This window comes from Pinus tabuliformis, chromosome 7 (genome assembly GCF_031772625.1).
Source record: "Pinus tabuliformis cultivar Carrire ecotype Pingquan chromosome 7, CPIR1, whole genome shotgun sequence".
In the NCBI taxonomy this organism is placed as follows: Eukaryota; Viridiplantae; Streptophyta; class Pinopsida; order Pinales; family Pinaceae; genus Pinus; species Pinus tabuliformis.
The window spans coordinates 360950821-360973357 of record NC_142293.1 but is presented as its reverse complement, the minus strand read 5'-3'; the positions used below and the strand labels follow the sequence as shown (position 1 = coordinate 360973357).

General features: G+C 32.5%; 1 pseudogene; it reads right to left on the bottom strand.

Annotated features, from left to right (window-relative positions):
- Window positions 1-16594: 16594 nt before the first annotated feature.
- On the bottom strand, window positions 16595-20544 carry LOC149247445 (uncharacterized; annotated as a pseudogene).
- Between the last annotated feature and the right edge of the window lie 1993 nt (window positions 20545-22537).

Here is a 22537-nt window from a genome sequence, read left to right as displayed (position 1 = left end):
AGGGGCATTCACCGGACATGTCACCTCTAAAGAGAGGATGAGTTCCAGAGGCTACCTGGCCCTCTACAGGCTCTGCCTAAAGAAATAACAAAGTAAACACTTAGAAGTCTTTGACATACACATACTTGAAGTTTGATGTCTTGCGGAATAAGACAAATAACTTTTTGCAGCTGAATAGGTGATTATGTGTGTATGCAAGTTATGTATATTTGTTTTTTAACACTTTATATCAGTTTTGTTTAGCATATCATCTTCAACAAATAAAGACATCAAAATGATAAAGCAGTTCACCCCTTCTGGGCTACATCTACTGGACCAAGCTTCTCAAACTAGGCTTGTCCTCTTGTATTAAAAATGCTACAAAGGCTAATACAAAAACATGAGTGTCTCAAAAGAAAAATCTGACTGTAAATACAGAATCAGAAGATAGGAATTAGCTAAACATGCTCTTTCCCAAACACTAAACAGTGAAATTGTACCTTATACAGTACTTTCCCCAATTGGCCCTAGTGGCCCTTTAAACTTGCATGGAGAATTTCGAGGTGAAGATGACCTCAATTGGTTTTGAAACCTCTGCCATTAGACTCAGAAGTTCTAAAATAGCAGACATAGGCTTTTGAATCACCAAAAATGGATGAAAATAGCCCCCAAACAACGCAAGCACTGAAATGGCCCTAGTGGCCCTAAAAGCTTCCCTGAAGCTAAACAATGAGAAGAATCCTCAACAAGCAAAACGAGTTGTAGAAATGGATTCAGAATGCTGAAAACCTTCAGGAATGACCTTCGTTCCACATTCAATGGTTGCACAATTCCCAATGCAGCTCCCAAACTGATTTGGCCCAAGTGGCTCCTGGAACTTCCATGAAGCTAAAACACCTGCAAACGACCTCAGATGGATGTGAAACCTATGCCAATGGATTCAGAAGGTCGAAGATACCCAAAATCAAAAAAAAAATTCGTCCAAAACGGACTTTCCTAGCCAAAGTTATGGCCATTTACTCCCAACTGCTAGTTGCCCCTACAAAAACTCCAGATAACTTTAGTTGGAGCCAGTTAGGCCCACCAATTATGGCGGGACCGCCCAAATTTGGCGCTCCGCCATTATTCCCGCCATCTTAACTGCCACCTAACTCCAGTTTTAGCGCGCATGTGACAACAAATCTCGGGCTGGTGGTTTGCATGGGATTTCGCACCAGCAGTTAAGGTTTTAGGCCCATGGTTTTGGGCATATTGGTCACGTGTATGGGGGGCTAGCGCTTAGGGGCTGGCCCCCTTCATATCCTGTCGAAACCAAATTTAAAATTCTTAACTAATTCATTCCGCCTCTATATCAAGGTTCAGCCATATGGTCTAACGGTAAGGCGTTGGAGTGTTATTGTGCAGGTCGCATGTTCAAACCCCTTTGCTGCCAAAACAAATTTTAATATGCGCCCGCATACCTTTGCTGACGTCACCCAGGCCACGTGGCAGCCTCCGTGCCTGCCACATGGCAACCTGTGATTGGCTGCCCAAATGGAATATTCCGAAGAATATTCTGCGAAATATTCTTTTTTTAATATTTTTTTTTTAATATTTTTTTTAAATATTCAAAAATTAAGGGTTATTGGGCAATTTTGTTTTTGGCGTAACTTTCTCATACGGTGACCATTTTCCGAACCGTTCACGGCGCCGGAATTATAAAGACGAGCTCTATCCATTCGTTGAAGTTCAAACCAGTTCTGAGCACTTTCATTTTTGACCATTTTACAACACTTGGTCCTAAGCTCCTGATCATCCATAGACTTTATGAAGAAGTGAAAGTCAAAATTAGAACCTCAGTAGGTATTTTAGAAAGCTTCAGAAGTGACATTGGAGTCAAGCAAGGTTTCCCTCTATCCCCTACTCTTTTTGGTCCATATATTGATAAATTGGAAGAGTGGCTAAATCTGCAAGGTGGAGATGGCGTTCGGTTGGGGGAGTTTGTGATAAAGCTTCTTTTATATGCTGATGATATTGTATTGATTTCTAAATCGGCCCATGGATTGAAAATGCACTTATATGCCCTTGAGCATTTTTGTAGAGCAGTGGGGATGCAAGTCAATACTAGCAAGACCAAAATAATGATTTTTTCTAATAAAAGGAAGCAGAGCCAGCATACTTTCTTCTTTGAAGATAACATTCTTGAAGCAGTAAATGAATACAAGTACCTTGAGATTGATTTCAACAACAAACTCAATTGGGAGGACTGCAGAAAGAAGAGAATTTAGGAGGGTGGAAAGCATTATGTGCTCTTCAAAACAGATGTAGAGAGGCAAAGTTATGGGATTGGAAAACGATTAAAGTGCTTTTTAGACTCCTAGTTTGTCCAATGATGCTATATGGGTGTGAATTGTGGGCTAACAGCGCTCCCATCTCAAAATGGAAACAAATTGAGAAAATCCAAAAATGCTTGATCATGAGCAAGTTCAAAATAAAAAGTTCAGTACCTTATGAGATAATGTTGAGTGAAACATGAGCAACTCCCATTGAAGCAATTGCTATGGTGTGACTCATAAGATATCTAAGAAGAATTGAGCAAATGAGAGTAGGTAGATGGCCTAATGTTATCTTCAATGAAGGCATGAGTGAAAAAAAAAAAAACATGGATGAAACAAAACTACACATGGATGCAAAAATGGAATATCTACCTCAATGTTTGTCCCACAAATAGCAAGGAGCTAAAGGATTTTGTTATGGAGAAGTTTCGTAAAAAGGTATGGGGAAGAAAGTTGGGTCGAAAGAAGAAATATTACATTGAGGAATTCAAATTTATGTGTGATCTACAAAAAAAAATTGTTCATTGGAGCTAGCATTCCGTGGAGGGCAAAGGTTCTTATTGCTCAATTAAGGACCAACTCACATCAACTTCGTGTGAAACAAGACGGTGCAAAAGGCCTAAAGAAGCTTGGGAAGAACTGGTGTGTACATTTTGCACATCTAGGGCCATGGAATCAGAAAAACATTTCATTTTGGAATGTGATGCATTCAAAGACATCAGAGAAAGTTACAAGAACATGTTAGCATCATTTTCTTGGCATTGTCTTTTTAGCGAGGGGATTGTTGAAAGGTTGGGTCAGCTCATCATCAATTTGAATCTGAAAAAAGATTGAATTGCAAAAAACCAAAAACAAAGAACTAATGATCTCATAGACTATTTTTAATCTCGTAAACCTTAAAATATCATTTCATTTATAAGCTTGATATATCATTTTATTTATAAACTTGATATAGAAATGCATTATACACATACAAATTCAATATTAAATATAAATATGAATTATAAATTTATATATTATAATATGTTATAATATATATTTAAAATAATTTAAATAATACACGACGGTTTGAATTATAAATTGATAAATTGCAATATTAGATATATTATTTAAAATAATTTAAAGTTGCTTATTAGTAAGTAATTATTGAGTTATTAGAACAATTCAATTTTGACTATTTGGTAAACAACAAGAAACCTCATTCTTTTATTTTTTTACAAATTTTCAAAATAAGCTCTTATTTTAATTTAGAAAAAAAAAAACATTTTAGGAAGTTTTCAAATAAGCTTCCGAGTAAACTAATGTAACACTTATTTTTTTTTTTTAAACATTTTGTTGCCAAACAAGCATTTCAGAAAATTAATTTTTCAAGTATTTGTAGTCTATTTGTTATTCCACTGCCTTCTCAACAAGGTCGCATAGCTGGCGTTTCTCTGCCACTTAGTTCAATTATTGAATTTTGAAATGTATGAACTAACTATTGTATTTGAACAAGGGCTACTTTGTAGATATTCTTACCCTTAAATTAGAGCAAGAAACAAATAAGACATACATGAATGAATGAATAAAGTGTTTTTACTAGCCATAAAATACTGCTAATGACCTGAGACTTAGTACTTGAACGTTGAAACCAAAATTCTAGAACCATACTTCCAAACAAAAAAATGTTTTTACCAAAAGTGTTAAAAAAAATCTAGAACCATACTTCCAAAAAAATGTTTCTACCAAAAGTGGTAAAAAAAATATTGATATGAACGTTGAAACCAAAATACATATACATATATATAACCTCTCATCAAATTCTATTTTTACACAATATTACATTTGTTCAAATACATATGAATATGCTCAAGGTAAACATCACAAATATATATATGAATATACTAAATATGAACAAAAAGTATATGTTCTACAAAAGTGAAATGAACACTCAATTAGAGATTTTTATCAAATCCAATAAATGAACTAATAAATTAAAAAAAAAAAATTGACGTTGTAATGTTTTAATGTAATTTTACATTGTACAATTCTGAAAATTAATATTAAATTAAATTAGATTGCCCGTAATGTTTTTTTACACTTTACAATTCTCAAAGGTAATATCAAATTAAATTACATTTCCTGTAGTATTGAAAATAGTTCATTAATATTAAATTTAAATTTAATGGGTTCGCTCATAAGGATAGAAAACAAGAGATGGTGGATTATGGCGTGTTGTGCATGATATAATTAATTGTTGAGGTCATTGGAATCAATCTAATTATTTATGGATGTTGATGTCTTGATATAATTAATTGTTGAGGTCATTGGAATCAATCTAATTATTTATGGATGTTGATGTCAACATGGATACGGGTCTTTTGATTTAATGCATCTTTTCACAAATTTTCTATCAGAATATGAAATAGCTGGGTCATTTGAAAAAAAATGAAGTCAATCACCCATAGATGATAAGAAAAGCGAAGAGGCAAGAAGCATTTGTCAATATTATTTAAGATGGATTTATGAGATTATAATGTACTAATAAAGTGGGGATGTGAGATATTTCCGAGCATTGCTTCCAAATGTAATAATAAACTAAGGTAACATGTAATTTGCATGGATATTTGTAGTTGTACAATTGGAATATGTGTCGTATCTCTTGGTCCTCTAAAAATATCGGGAAGGACTCTAGTCGTATAAGGAACGGGAGGAAGTTTTCCCCAAGACAATACGTAAGCTTCGGCAACAACAATGAGGAAGATGAAATGTAGGACAATGTTTTCAATATCCCCTTGGTAAATAAAGTTGTTAGATGCAATTTAATGCCTTGACGATTCAGATTTTATGAACACCATAGTTCTGAAATAAGTACAGCCCCTTCATTCCAAAATAAGAATGAAGCAGAGTAAACCAATCATAATAAAATAAATAGAATAAAAATATTTATGAAAATAAATTAAATTCGTTTTATAATGTAAATTTTAGACATTATCATTTAATTTTTATGTCAAATTGATTAATCTGTCAAAGTACATAGTATATATTAAACTAACCAATCAAAATGTAGAAAAATTAGATTTAAAAAAAATTAAAAAATTAAAAATTAATTTTTTCAAAGGTAAACATTAAGATAAGATAATTTATCTTTTGGTAAATTTAAAATTAATCTTAATATCAATATCTTTTGAATACGTTATTACCATGGTGTGGCACAGAATAATAATAAGTAATTTTAAATTAAAAAATTAAAAATAGAAAAAACTATAATTCATGAAAATAAAAATTCAAAATAAAAAAGTTAAGTAAAAAAAATAAAACTAAAAAAAATTAATAAGTTACTAAAAAAAACCCATAATAAACCTCAACCAATTACCTTAAAATATATATATATATATAATAAAAAATAACAATAATTAAATTCCATAACAATAATAATAATTTACAAAAGATTTAGATAAAATTAATTAATACATAATCAAAAACAAAACTAAATACATAAAATACAAATATAATAAATATAAAACATATATAAAATAAATAAATAAATAATAATAAATAACAAAAATTAAATTCCAATAACCATAATAATAATTAAAAAAAATAATAATAATAATAATTAATACATAATCAAAAACAAAACTAAATACAAATATAATAAATATAAAACATATATAAAATAAATAAATACATATTTATAAACATTTACTGTGAAGCACCAGTTTTATTTAACTCGCGCAAATTAAAAAACTCACCACAACACTACTTTCTCATGCTAAAGTTACACCTGTTGGAGTAGAAACGTTGCAAACTGGCATGACCCAATCATTCAAGCGGGGTGGCAAAGGTATACACGTAATTTCTGCGAGGCTAACGCTAGAGAGGACACTTTTAATTTGTTTGCCCCCTGTAATCTTCCAACACGTCAGCGCCGTCGTCGTTGCCTTCTCACGGGAATGTCAAAGCTTTTCTAGATATTTAAGAACTCCTTTTGAAACGCCGTTAAATTTCTGCGGTGAGCGTAAGGAATCCACGTGATACGTGACGGGTTCTAACCTAGTCAATAAAGTTGTCAGATGGAATTTAATGCGCAGATGATTCAGATTTTATGAACTGAAGAACAGTGCACCACTATTCTCTGAAATAAGTACAGCGTCATTATTCCGAAATAAAAATGAAATAGAATTAAATTAATTAGCATTTGCATCTTATGTTGCAAAGGAAACGCTGTAAGTATAGAGTGGGGAGAATAGCATAGAGTGGGGAAGAATAGGGACATGTATAGAGTGGGGAAAAATAGCATAGAGTGGGGAAGGATAGGGACATGTGAATGGACATTGTTGAAAACAAGGGTGAATGATAATGAGTTACAATTGCAATAGTTAGTTATGTATATTCTGAAAATGGATATTTTGTAAATAATAATAGTTTGTGAAAGAATAGCGACATGTAAATGGACATTGTTGAAAGAAAGGGTGGATGATAGTGAGTTAGAATTGAAAGTATTAGTTATGTGTATTTTGAATATGGATATTTTGTAAATAATAGTAGTGTGTGGAAAAATAGCAACATGTGAATGGACATTGTTAAAAGCTAGGGTGGATGATAATGAGTTATACTTGAAATGATTAGTTATGTGTATTTGAATATGGCTATTTGGTAAATAATAGTAATGTCATGTAGAGGTTATCTATTATCCATGTAGTTGTTTTTGTTTATGTGAACATGTTTTTGTACATTATTTTTTTTTTGTCTTCCGAAATGTAATTTTTCCATATGCTACCTATTTATGGTGTTATTAGAAAATACTATTATATTGTAATGGAAGAGGTGAAAGAAACGATATGACATTGTGAAGAACATCATGGTCGTCGTTCCATATTTGAAAATGCATGAAAAAATGTTGGAGCCATCATGATAAAAATAAAAATTCCAGCGTGATTTTGAAAAAATTTAGCTAAATTTTTTGAAAAAGTGGATTATAGTTGTCAAGTTTTAGAATTTTGAGTGCCTCAACTTTGCATAGAAAATGATAGAAATTACAACATGATTTTGAAAAAATCCAGCGAATTTTTTTGAAAATGTCAACTACAGCGGTCAAGCTTCAGTATTTTGGGTACCAAGGCATTCAATATTTTGGGTACTCTAGCCTTAGTCCATTGAAGGCCATCTTCTCAGCTCTGAATAAATCTCGCTACACTGATCTTCAAATTTGAACCTCGAGAAACGACTTCAAATTTGTTGTTTCAATGTGAAGCCTGCTCTGATACCATGTAGAAATTAGGTTGTATAGTTGCAATTGCTCATGAAGTTTTAATCAAAATCACAAGACACAAACCTACTCTACTGCTTTGAGGACATTAATTTAAAATTTATAGCAAAAATATCAGACATACAAGAAGAAATAACACACATGCAACAAGTATTTTTATCTGGGGAAATAAATTTGCTAAAAGACCCAATGCTTGCTTGCATTAATCAAATGAATAGAGATGTATTACAATTGCTTTGCACAACTGATCTCACCCTGCAAGTGCACAATTTATTTCATTCTTCATTGAAGCCATCTAACACAAACTAGGTCACATTTTGCCTCGTCTTGAGCTCATACTTCCTTGTGTTGTTCCTTGAGGAATTAAGCCCCATTATTTAGGAAATTCCTCTAATTAAATTGTGCAATTCCTTAGGCTGATAATTTGACTACATGCAACACCTGTACACTCAAGACTAGTCTACTACTGATGTTACATTGCCTTGGAATCTCCACCTCAACTAGGTAACTCGAATTCTCTGGATGCACTAGATATTTTGGGATGATTGATCAGTTACTGGATGATCATTAAGTTTGACTGAAGTCCCACTGCTTAACTTGACCCTCCACTAGTTCGTCCAACAGTTGGAACTAGTTTAACTGGAAATGAGATAAATGGCCTTGATTGCTACAAATTAGCAATCACACATGCAAAATTGAACTCTAACTCCTCCAACTCGAATTTACTGAGTAAACTGGGTGACATAAGCCATGTCACACAAGTTAACATCATTCAAGTTGTTTGTTGATGTGGAAATTCAAATTTTATCAATTTGATCAAGGAAAAATCAAATTGAGAATTTCTTGTTGCAATTTTCAACACCTAATTGTTATAGTACATTGAGAACAATGTTTGGTGAGGCCAATCTTTAGTGTGTAGGTAGTTGAGTAGTACAACTAAGGGCATGATTGAACCAAGCACTACTATTGAACCACACATGTATATCAAACGACTATAACACCTAACACTCCTTTTCCCTCAGAACCAATAACTTTCTCCAGTGAGCTCACCATAGTTGTGATAAAGAGATAAAAGAGGAGCATTATTTTTCTCACATGGCTCCAAAGAAACACCCAAGAGTTACTTCACCAATTAAACTTCTAGAAAACTCAATCATGACTGATGAAGAAATAGAAGACGTGCAACATCAAGTATTCAATTTAGATATTCAAATTAAGAAAATAATTGACACTATGTTAAGAAAGGTTGAATTGTCACAAATACAAGAATCAATTAAATAGGATATGGAAAAAACGAAAACAAAAAAAAATGGTGGAATGATTGAAACAAAAGATGGATGAAAATAAGGAAATGGAGAAAAAGATGGAAAATTGGAACATAAGATCGTACAAGCCCTCTATGAAAGGCTCCCTAAAATTGATAATGTTTGAAGTGATTCATGAAAATAAAGGTAATATCCATGTTGTTAAAGTTTCTAAAAATAAGCATTTGTCAGAAAGATTTAACTCTAAATAGTGGAGTTACTTATGGATTGTCTCCAAACAATATGAAATTTCTCGAGGTTGAATTAAAGAAGTTTGAATGAACAGATATCTTTACCTAGGTGAAACAAATAAATAAATATTTTGAATTGCATAATATTATAGATGATAAACAAACGATTCACATAACAACTTTGAATTTTGAAATATAACGCTATCAATGGTCTAAATGGGTAGTTAAAAGAAAGCCTTTTTTTTATTCTTATACTTTGGGTTTATTTACAATAGAATTAGAAGCACAATATGGAAAAGTTTGGGAACAAGACTACTTTAGTCAATTGACAAGAATCAAGTACTTAGGTGATATCGAAAATTAAAATTCAAAATTTTGAGTATTGGCCACAAGGATGGATAACATAAGTGATGAACATTTGTTGGAAGCTTACATGGCTGGATTAAAATAAGACATTAAACATGAGCTTTTCCTAGAACATCATGAAAATATTATGGAAGCTATGCAATTGAATAGTCATATTCAAGCCAAGAATAACGCTACAAACAAGTCTACTGGTGGGACCATATGCATGAAGCAAAGATTGTTTGAGATTCATAAGACAACCCTAACTCAACCTACTTGAATATCACAGAAGAAAATAAAGGAAATAAGAGCAAAATGTATAGCCTTTGGTTGTAACAGCAAAGGATCAAAAGAGCATAAATGCCAAGAAACAAAAGTGTTCACCTTCAAAACTAATGATAGAGAGAAAATGGAAACATCTACACAATGAAATGAAAAAGAACTTGTCAACTTAAAAAAGCAGACATAGAAGTTGAAATTGTGCACAATATTGTTTTATCCATGTGTGAAATATCTATGCATGCATTGGCAAGTTTGTCATCACCTCAAACCTTGAAGATTGTAGGTTACATTGAGAAGCAAAAGGTCATGGCGCTTATTCACTAAGGAAGTAACTATCACTTCATTGATAAAATATTAGCAAAGTGTCTCAATAGCTTGGTATATCCAAGCTATTAAGTATGGGAAAATGCCACCACATTAAACTAAGTATGGGAGAATATAATTTGGTAAGCCTAATGTATGCCATTTCCATTGGAGGTGTAGATGTTCTATGGATTCCATGGTTGTGAACATTAGGTAAAATTTCTACAAACTACAATGAATTATTCATGAGATTTGAATTGAGAGGAATTCAATATGAATGGCAAAGAGTTAAAATCCAGACCTTCTCAAGCCATCAACTATCATAAAATAGAAAGGGTAGCAAGGGAGTTGTGGTTAAACTTTATTTTATGAAAGTTAAATGGAATGCCAAAGTAGTCTCATCATTCCATACAAATATTTTTTTTCTTCGAGAGAGATGTGAGTGGGTTTGTAATGTGTGCATAATTTTTAACAAATTTTTAATAATATCTTTCAAGTCCCAAAAATCCCCTAAGACTCTTGATGTTCTTGAGAAAATGTCATTTTGTAATGGATTGGATCTTTTGAGGATCCACTTTAACTCCTTCCTTTGAAACGATATGACCTAAATACTCTACTTCTTGTTTCCCACAAGGACATTTGGATATTTTTACATACATTTAATTGTTCTTGAGAATTTGTAGAACTTTATCCACATGGTTAATGTGGTCTTCCTATTATTTTCTATAGATAAGTATATCATCAAAGAAAACCAACACAATTTTTTCAAGATGGGGTCAAAAAAATTTGATCATAAGGCTTTGAAAAGTAGAAGCATTAGTCAACCCTAAAGGCATGACCAAGAACTCACAGTATTATTTGTGTTCTAGAAGTTATTTTTGGAATGGTTTCTTTTCTTAATTTGATATAGTGGTATCTTTTTTTAAGATCAAGTGCATGTCTTCTATACCAGTATTGGCAATGCCTAAGTTTTGTAAAACACTCACAAAAAAACATTATGCATAAGGACAAGAAATTAGAGAAATATTGACACAAAAGGAAGACTATTGGTTTTTGAAAGCAAACAATTCAAGGGAAAAGACTTGGTGAAATCAACGTGTAGTAGAAATAGAAGCAATTTTACATGCAATAAAAAATGATGACAGTGTCTCATTAGGAGAACATTAAAGTCAAGACAAACCATGATATCCTAAAGTACTTTTTGGAGCAAATATTGTCAGTAGAAGAGTAGCAAAAGCACAAGGGTTTGATTTTGAAATAATCTACAGAAAATGGAAGGACAATGTAGTAGCAAATGTTCTTTATAAAATAAAAGAAACCTCAAGTTCATATTCTAATACACATTCTATCCATAAGTGGCTAGCAAAAGCTCACCATAAATGGAAAACTGACAACAGTTCTAAACAAAAAACACAATGGATAAAGGGATGAACTATATGGAGCATTGTGAGTGGAGGGGAGATATACTTTAGTATACAAGGGTAGAATGTTTTCATACCCTTAATCATAGTTGAGGCAACAAATACTAAGAGAATTACATGATCCAAGATCCAAGACATGCAGGGTTTCTTAAAGCATATCAAAAGATCATTTTTTTAATGAATAAAGAAAGATATTCAAAAACTTGTAAAAAATTAAAGGGGAGACAATAAAATCTCCAAGGCTACTTTTGCCATTACACATACTTAATCAAAGATGGAAGAGATATCAATAGACTTCATTTCAAGGTTACCAAAATTTAAAGGCAAGGGCGTCATTTTTGTGCTTGTTGATAGACTCACAACATATGCACATTTTTGGAATTCAAAGTACATATATAACAAGCCAAGCAACGAAAGTGTTCATGAAAGAAGTTCATAAACTTCATGGTTTTCGAAAGTAATAGTAAGTGAAAGAGACCCAAAATTCATTAACTTTTTAAAAGGATTATGAAAAATGAGTGGAATAACACTAGATATGAGTTCAAAGTTTTATTCACAAAAAAAGGGTCAAATAAAAATAGTTAACACATGTTTAGAGAGTTATCTACGATGTTATGATTTAGATAAGAAAACTCAATGGATGAAGTAGTTTCTTTTGGCAGAATGGTCATATAATTCCACCTATCACACATCTACTAAAATGTCCCCATTTGAGGTCATTTATAGATATACATCTCCTAGTATCCCATACTTTTGGCAAGATAAGTCCAAAGTACATGCAATAGAGTTACAAATGGAAAAGACTAGAAACTTTAACAATTCTCAAGTAAAACCTTCAAATAGCGCAAAACAAGAAGCAAATCAACATGTAAATGAAGAACAATTTCAAAAAATTGATTGGGTATTTTTGAGACTACAACCTTACAAACAATTTATATTCAAGAAAAAGAAGAAAAAAAAAACATAGCTACAAAATTTAATAGAAATCTACAAGATTATTCATAGGATTGGACAAGTGGCATATCAGTTAGATTTGTGTTCCCACATTCATAGGATGTATATTGTCTAAAAAAAGGTTTTGAGATAAACTATGCTAGTGCAAACAAAACTTCTAAAATTGTATGAAGAATGAAAATTGATCTTAGATTAGAAAAAGTTATAGATCAGCATTTTATATCACTTTAGAATAGAATTGAAAAGCTAAAATCAGTGGAAAAACATGCATTTTGAAAAGGCTAAATGGAAAATGAATGATTCATGAAGACACAATCTCAATTTCAAACTTTAAAGGAAAAACATTTTTACAAGATGAGGGCTATATTAAAACTCTAATAAAGATTTATTATTACTTTATTTATTATGATTAAGTTGAAGACACAATCTCAATTACGAACTCTAAAGGCCAAACATTTTTAAAAGATGAGGACGGTTAAAACTCTAATAAGCATTTATTATTACTTTATTTATTAGGACTAAATTGACCTGTTGATAGGTTACATCATGTGGTGTTGTCTCCTATTCTCCTATTTATAATAAAAGAGATTCATTTCTCCTATTTTCGTATTCTCCTATTTATAATAAAAGAGATAGAGATTCATTTATATAAATATCATATTTGTCTTTGCATTAAATTTATTTAAAAAAAAATATTTCCCATTTGATATTTTCAAAATATTTAGAAAATCAAAATTTGAATTTCCATCTCTTTAAAATATTTAAAAAATAAAAAATATATATATTCTGATATTTTTAAAATAGTTAGAAAATCAAAAAAATATATGAATCTTTTCTTATGCCTTCAACAACAAGAAAAAAAAAATGATTTTAGACCATAAAGTAAACGAGATTCACTTGTATAGAGATCATATTTGACTTTGCATTAAATTCATTTATAATAAAAAAATATTTTCATATTCTCCTAACTCTGCATTAAATTCATTTATAATAAAAAAATATTTTCATATTCTCCTATTTATAATAAAAAGAGATAAGATTCATTTATATAGACATATCCTATTTATAATAAAAAATCCTATTTATAATAAAAGAGATGAGATTCATTTGTAAAGACATCATATTTTTATAATAAAAGAGATGAGATTCATTTGTAAAGACATCATATTTGTCTGTGCATGTCTGTGCATTAAATTCATTGTAAAGTAAAAGATTTCTTTACCTCAAAATTTGACTTTTGATATTTTTTAAATATTTAGAAAATCAAATTTGACTTTTTGATTTTTTTAAATATTTAAGAAATAAAAAATTAAAAAATTAAAAATATATATCTTTTGATCATTTTTAAAATATTTGGAAAATCAAGAAAATATATGAATCTTATCTTACGCCTTCAACAAAGAATTGATTTTGGACAATAAGATTGTCAAATGATTATGGAGATTATCGGTGGCGTGAACAATATCATGCAACCAGGCAGGTGGTTTAAGCTCTTAAGGAAGGAAGAGATGTAATTTTTTCCTTGCCCTATGAAGCTAGAAATGTTGTGAAATATAATCTCCTAGGCCAAAGTGGGCATTAACAGTGTAGTGAGAGATGGAAGGCGTGTCATCCTAATTGAAGTTCCTTAATAAGGACCAACTATTAATTAGTAAATCTGTTCCATGAATAAATGGTCAGAGATGTTAAAATAGCTTAGCTTTACTTTCTGCATATGCACAAAGCATTTCAAGGGTATTCCCTGCTATAACATTATGCCCGAGTAGGCTCAAGATCTATCCAAAGAGAGCCTACAGTGTGATCCTAATATTGCTCATAAAAATCACAAATTGTCAAAAAGGTTCAAAAATCTCATCAAAATCACATTAATATCCCCATGATATAACATCCAAATAAAAGGATAACTTTTGAAAAAGAGAAATCACAACTCTCCCAGCATATGGCATTCATCTTGTAACAAAGGGAATTAAGCTGTCAAACATGAGCCATTAAATAATATCAGGGGCTTTTGCCCACGAGTATATATAACAGAGGATCAGGACCAATTTGGAAGCGACTTCTAGCTACTGTGAGTCACAAGACTGAAAGAATGCATTTTGAAATAGCTTGCCCATCCTTAACTTCTAAAACAAACCAACTACGAAAATCTATAGTCCTGCTTTAGAAAGACATCATTTTCAGAGTGGAGTTTTCCATAAACATGATTTGTTAAAAAGGAAATGGAGTTAAAAACATAAATTGACCTTTTAACTTATCAAAGATCAAGATTAAGACCAGATCCCCATTCTAAATTCACCCTTCATCCAAATTATTACCATCAATTGAGTCACCAGAGATTGAATTCAGACCAGATCCCCATTCTAAATTCATCCTTCATCCAAATTATTACCACCAATTGAGTCACCAGAGATCAATTTCAGAGTTGAGTTCTCTGTAGGCATGATGAAAAAAGAAATGGAGTCAGAAATCAACCTTTTAACTCATCAAAAATCAGAATTAGGACCATTTCCCCACCGTAAATTCACCCTTCATCGAATTTATTACCACCAAAAATTCTAAAGCTTGAACCCCTTTTTACAAAGTATATTAATAAGCAATTTCAAAGCAAGGAGCTCAGCATAACTGTCAAATTCCTCTCCCAATCTGGCCTTGACCCTGAAAAAGTGGGTGTCTTAAAAAAAATTATGCCACTTGCTTTATATTTATATTTGGTAGGGGATCCTTGGCTTGCTCCGTCAAAATCGTGCAAAGGCTGCCTCTCAAGCATTGCTTTGGGAAGAGTTATATAACTAGCAAATATAAATCTGTGTTGGGATGCACACTGGAAAGGTGGGATGAATCTCCCTTCAAAAGCGTCAACGTTCCTTGCAAACCAAATTCCCAATTATCAAGAGTAAAGCTTTGAATTCTTTTAAATCTGGCTTCTACTACCACTGTGTAAAACTTACTACTTTAGTTTCACCTTGCCTAGCACCTCCTACCCGTATCAGGCTATCCATTCCAGCCCACAATGGGGAAGAATATGGGCAAGATGATCTATAGCTTCCTCATCCAGCTTGTATAAAGTACATCGACTTGGCCCATGTCCAATCCTCTTCTGTACCATGTAGTACTTACACAGAGTAGGGCCTTGTTCTATATGGCCAGCCACATGAAGATCCTTGCTTCATGCTTTTAATGGGGACTTGATTTTCCAAAGTGGTTTCCACTGCCATTAGATTCCATCAGGCCGATCTGTTAACAAACATTGCATTGCATTGAAACCGAGTCTGGGGGTAGAGAATCACCAGACCAGCTCATCCTTGTCTCCTTGAGTCAAACATGACTCACTTTTAGTCCACCTGTGTTAGACTCCCACTGCTCCCCTTCATTCCCTCCCAGCTCTGGAAAGTTTGCCCTGCTCCTCTTCATTCGCCTCCAGCTCTAGAGGTTTGCCTTTTTCCACTTTTGCTACCAAAAGGTAGTGTTTTATGGAGAGGCAGCCTGAGCTAGATAGAAGTAAAATTTCCCTCACAGGTTGTAGATCAGATGAAGGCATAATTTTTCTTTTAAAATCCTCTTCATTTGTCAGCAATGCTCCAAGTTCAATGTATTGGATCCACATAGTGATCAAGAATTAGAAAGAACTATCCAGCTTTGTCCATAGAACCATAAATCATGTAAATTTGAATGTATAGAACATAAGTGCAAACCATACACGGGCAATATTCCATGTTAGGATGTGGTTCAGTACAGGTAATGTAGTTTGTCCCAAAATATATCACTAACTCACTACAAAGGATTCAGTCAGATAATTTAAATGAGAAAGCAAAATTAAATTGCATCAACACAGTTAAAAATCAGAATCTCATATTCTGCGTATTTGCATACAAGTATACATCAGTAAGGAACTGTTGACTGCTCTTATCTCACATTTCTTACTTTCACAGTCCGTGGAGCAACATAAAAGACGGATGGATGATCTGTAAAGCTCGAAATGTTGTTCCTGCACCAATCAACCCCTTCTAAGTAAGGTAAGGTTTGATGGACTAAAGAACAATGCCAATGAACGTTTCTATCTAACCACTGTATCGAATAAAGAAAAGAATCAACCAAACCTGAAGTGTAAATTGTAACAATGGGCACTATAGAAAGCTACAGAACAAGTCAATGTCTAGATGCATCTTAATACTAGACAAGTTTCTAGGGTAATTTAATTTAACCTTCCAGCCATCAACCATAGGAGTATGATTGCGTTAATGCCCTATTCTTATTTTTCGAGCCTCTGGGGAATGGGTGCATTCATTGGATAGCCGTCCCTCTTTAGATTTTCTGTTTGAGCTGCCACGTTATGTGCATCCGCTGATTCTGAATCTGGAGAAATCGTAATATGAGTTTCCGCTGAAAGAAAGTTAGACAAAGGAAATGTCGACCCTTCCCGCACAAGGGGCATACCCTGTGGAGGAAGAGAGTTTTCAATGGAATAATGCATTGGACTCAAAACTGGCAACACTGAAGCTTGAGCATTCAAATTTGGTGACATGTCTGATTTGACCCAAGAGGGTGAATTCAAAGCTGGTGATCCTGGTTCATGACCCAACGGAGCCAAACTCGGTGAAGCATCTCTCAGGTCTTGTGAATCTTGGCCAAGATATTTTTTAGAATAGAGTTTATCCTCACAGACCTCATAGAAATTTCTAGTGCAAACATCCTGACAGAGAGAACAAACACCGCAGAAAAGCCACTGCATTAGATTTGTCACATTAGGTTGCCCACAACAGCAGCCATTTCCAGGTAAGCCAAACCTCTTTCGCATTTGAATCCTCCAAAACCCACCGTACAAAAGCCCAAACACGCAAAGAATGATCCCAGTGATACCAAGACCTTCCCGAATATTCTCATTATCAATATTGACAGCAACTAAGGTGAAGATCCAATAAGGGGCCATGCACAACAAAATGAAGGTCACTATGTGCACATACATGTTCCCAAACCCCAGTCTATCCATATTCCACCCAAAAACGCAGAACCCACAAAATGTTGAAAAAATGCAATAGAAGGATCACTCCAGCAGTCAAATAGACCTCCCTGCCATTCCGGTTTAGGTTCCATTCTTTTACTACCTCTTCTAAGAAGAGAGTATTTCTTCTCAAGCCGCGCGTATGTAGATTTGTTTTTCACAGAGTTATCATCTATCCTAATAACATCTGCATCTGCATCTGCATCAGTGATACTTATAACCATAGTCTCCAAATCACATTCGGCTTCGTAATTTTTCCCAAGAGGACTCAAGATAAGATAAAGACCAGCTGCAACAGGGGCGCCTATTGCAACAGAAACGCACAAACCCAATCCAATAGCCGGACGTTGTGATCTCTTATAGCCCCAATTCAGACCACAGAGCGCATACTGTGCAAAACAATTTATTTGCACAAGTAGCACAACTACCATCATGTGTGCCCACTCATGAGGTTTGTAAGTCTCATTTTTATAGTAGACCTTTCTAAGATTGACAATGTCCTCTGGTTTCCATCTAATGAGAAGTAAAAGATGATAACAACGTTGTGGGTGTAGATAAAGGCACATCATGGTAAAAAGCACATTTAGAATTTGATTATTGACCTCAAACCAGGCATCCCTCTCACTCTTTTTAGGCACGGCCCTGTTAAGAAAGCCAACCAGAACCAAAAAAAAGAATAGCTCCAAATACTGCCACAGCAATACCCTATATTAATAGTGCCAAATTCTTCGGATTTCGCAGCCATACACTGCCTCCTTCAAAAATACCCACCTGATTTCGCCAACAAAAGGGACTTTAACGCCATCCTTGAGGCCACGAAAAGGCTTCGCCGGCGCTGGAGTTCATTGCCATAAACTCCACTAAGAATTCAAACGGACTCTATCTGGAACTCCTCTGTAAAAAGTGCACAGATGTCAAGCGGAGGGCATTGTTCATTGCCCTAATAACGCTTTTTAAGGTTTTTTAATGTTTTAAAACATTTTTTTATTAAATTAGACGGTTGAATTTTTTCAATTGTCTAACAAAAGATCTAACGGCTACGATTAGGATAGAAAGGCATTTGGGGGAGTCCATTTCAGAGGGAAACGCCTTACAAAGTAAATATTTATGAAAATAAATTAAATTCATTTTATAATATAGATTTTAGACATTGTTATTTAATTTTTATGTTAAATTTATTAATCTGTCAAAATACATAGTACATTTTATCATTACACAATAAGATTCTAACCAATTAAAATGTAGAAAAAATAGATTTAAAAAATAAAAATATATATATATATATATATTTTTTAAAGTAAACATTAGATAAGATAATTTAATTCTCAATGTTTCAAATCCCAACAGGGATCCATCATCGAGACAATTACTGAATGATAATAGAAGAAGAACAGCTTACTGAGAGTATAAATAGTCTTAAGATATTTTTAGGATAATTTTATTTCAAAGAAATGAGGTCCGCTTTAAAAATTTTATATTTGTTTTTATTTTTATTATTTTATAATAATTATTGACCATGCTTTAAAGTTTTATTATAATTTTATAATAATTTGTATTTTATTATTTTCATTTAAAGTTATTTTAATAATTAGTTTATTATTAATAGATTATGTATAATGTTGTGTTATATAATAATTAGTTTATTATTAATAGATTATGTATAATGTTGTGTTATATAATGTGACAATTTTGTAATGTTTTATTAGATTAATTAGTAATATAGATTTTTTTATTTTTATTTTTGGTTATTATTATATCTTAATTTTAATAAATTAATTAATTGATTCATAATTCTTATAATAATAATCAAATTTTTATAATGATAATTAATTTATTATTAGTATTATTAATAAATAAATTTGTTTTATTTTAATAATATAACTAATTTTATTAGATTTAATTAGTTACTAAATCTTATAATTAAATACTAATTACTTGTTTAGTAAGCTAAATGCTATTATAATAATTAATTTTTATTGTAAATATTTAATGATACTATTAAGAATTATTTATATTATTATTATAACTAATCTTCAAATAATTACTATTCTTTTAGTTATAATATCTCTTCGCCAATTAGTTTATTAATTTTATTAAAATTAGTTATACTCTTATAACTTAATACAGAAGTTCTAATAATAATTATTATTATAGATGAAATATTCTTATTATTATTATTATTAAATAATTAGTATTATGATTATAACTAATCATTAAATGATTATTATTATAGATGCTTGATAATAATAATGATAATTATTATTAAGAATCATAATAATAATTATTTAACTATTTTTATTTTTTAATTATATTTTTAGTATGAGATCAAAAAATATAATAGGAGAGGAGAGGAGTTACCTGACTACCTGAAATGTATTGGTGGTCCTAATTCCTTTTATTAAAGGAAGCCAACTTCCACTAATCTCGATATTGTTGTCTCTGTTGAGATTCTGCGGATGTTTTATAATTTCAAGTGCCTCCCTAATCTTTCGTCTATGGTATTGTTCCTCTCTTGTTGCGATAATTGAGGTGCTCTCCAAACAAACTTGGTGTTTTGTTTTTGAGGAATGCTCCACAAGGGCCGACGTACGAGACCTTCCATTCTTAATATCTGCTCCATGTTCCTTAAGTCTTTTCTGTAGAGAGTGCCCTGTTTCACCAATGTAACACTTGCCACAGGAACAATCAATTTTATAAACCCCCTTGAGTTGATGTCTATCAATATCATCCTTGACAGACCTCATACCCTGTTTAATTGTTCTAGTTGCTGAGAACTGAGTGACTATGTCTTTTCTTTTTAAGATTTTGGCAATCTTATCTGTCACCCCTTGAATATATGGTAGGAAAACTCTACCACACTGAGGAAGGTTTTGGGCTTTAGGTTCCTCTGAAACCACTCTTCTTTCCGCTCTTTCTATAGCTCTCCTAATATCTATTTCTTTATATCCTATACCCTTAAATATCGAAGATAAATGTTTCTTCTCTTCCTCGAGATGTTCAGAGTCAAAAAATTGAAGGGCTCTAATGGCAAGAGTGTTAAGAACAACAAGCTTCTGGGACGGGTGATGGTATGATTCAGCGTGGAGGTAGCTTTCTGTGTGAGTTGATTTTCTAAAAACTTTATGTCCTAAAGAGCCATCCTCCTTCCTAATGATAAGAACATCTAAGAAAGGGATCCTATTGTTTTCCTCCACCTCCATAGTAAATTTTATTTTGTGAGAGATAGAGTTAAGGTGTATAAAGAACTTATCAAGTTCTATCCTACCATGAGTCCATTTTAGGTTGATATCATCGATGAATCTTTTCCACCAAGTTCGCTTCAAAGGGTATGTTTCAAGGGCTTTTTTTTCAAAGTATTCCATATATAGGTTGGCCACAATTGGAGAGGGGTGATCCCATTGCCACCCCAGATGTCTGCTCATAGTAATCTCCTTGAAATGTGAAAATTGTTGACCGTAAACAAATCTTAGCAAGTTTCGCAGGGGTATGTTTCAAGGGCTTTCTTTTAATAGTATTCCATATATAGGTTGGCCACAATTGGAGAGAGGGGTGATCCCATTGCCACCCGAGATGTCTGCTCATAGTAATCTCCTTGAAATGTGAAAATTGTTGACCGTAAACAAATCTTAGCAAGTTTCGCAGTTTCTGGGTCAGTAACTTCATTTATAACCTGAATAGCTTCATCTAAGGGGATCTTGGTGAATAATGACACCACGTCAAAACTTACCAGGATGTCATCCTGGTCTACCCTTTCATTTCTTATAAGCTTTACAAAATCATGGGAATCCTTGATATAAGAATCAATGTTCCCCACGAGAGGCCTCAGGATCTTCACAACATATTTAGCTAGCTCATAGGTTGGGGAACCAATGGTATTAACTATTGGTCTAAGAGGAACTCCTTCCTTGTGGATTTTGGGCAACCCATAAATTCTTGGGAAGGTTTCACAGGAAGGAGTTAATCTCTTCTTTAATTTTTCATCAAGCTTGGAATCAGAGATTGCCTTCTTGACTTCTCTCAAAATCTTAGGAATGGGATTATTTTTTGAATACATTATTACCATGCTGAGACAAGGAATAATAAACAAGTATTCGAGGAAACTAATTTTTTTTTTTAAGTATATGTGATATTTTTATTATTATCCTATTTTTTTCACTTAAATATTTACTGAAATCATATATACAATCAAAAATTTATTTAAAAAAATAAAAATTTGATAAAAAAAAATCACCTCTAAAAAATTCCAAAAAAAAAAAGTTAGAGAAGTTCTTGAGTTTAAAAAGATTTTGAGTTAGCTTTATTGATTAATATTTTTTTTTTCAATAAGAAAAAATCCAGATGTATATATTATATGAGTAGAAAATTACATAGATCATCTTCCAGATGCATTTATACATGTTACAGAGCTAGTAAGAACAGCTCTCAAGATATCAAAAGCAACTTGTTACAGCCGAGAGCCAGAGACGCACTTTGAGCAACATAGACTACATATAGAGCAAGATACTATACTGAGTCGATTTGACTGAAAGCAGCATATACAAAGGCAGGTATTGCAAGAAATATACAGGATGGAACATCATTTGTTGCTGCAATGATAGTCCACTCCCTGGAGTCAAAATGAATTCATTGTACAGCCTATAGCATTTAAAGTGCCTGTGCAGAGAATAAAAAGTTTCATATACAAAATTCAACATATCTATGGATCACACTTGTGTTCTATATATCACCATCTAGCGAGGAAGCTCTAAGAAGCTCACTACTTATGCCCAGTGGCCAAGCAAAGATTTTCAAATAAAAAAAAACAAAAAAATATCAACATTCTTGTTTTTAAAAATTAATACATACAGAGAAATTTTTAAAAGGGATTTTGGAAGCTCTCCATGTTGAATATGCACGGCTCCCACGTGATCTCTAAGTGCCATTCCTCATTGTTTGCTTGTAATCCTTTTATTGATTAATATATTATACTTAACACGTCGAAATAGTTAGACAAGTCCTTTTAATTTCAAAACATCAAAATTTAAAAAGATTTTTAATTAGCTCTATTGATTAATATAACATACCTAACACGCCAAGTTTATCTCAATTGCAGATTCTTTGTACTTATCGACGTGGCCAGCGGTCTTGATTGCACATGCTTTGTGCTTGTCGACGTGGCCAGCGGGACCTTTCCAAATTCCGTCTCCGTTGCCG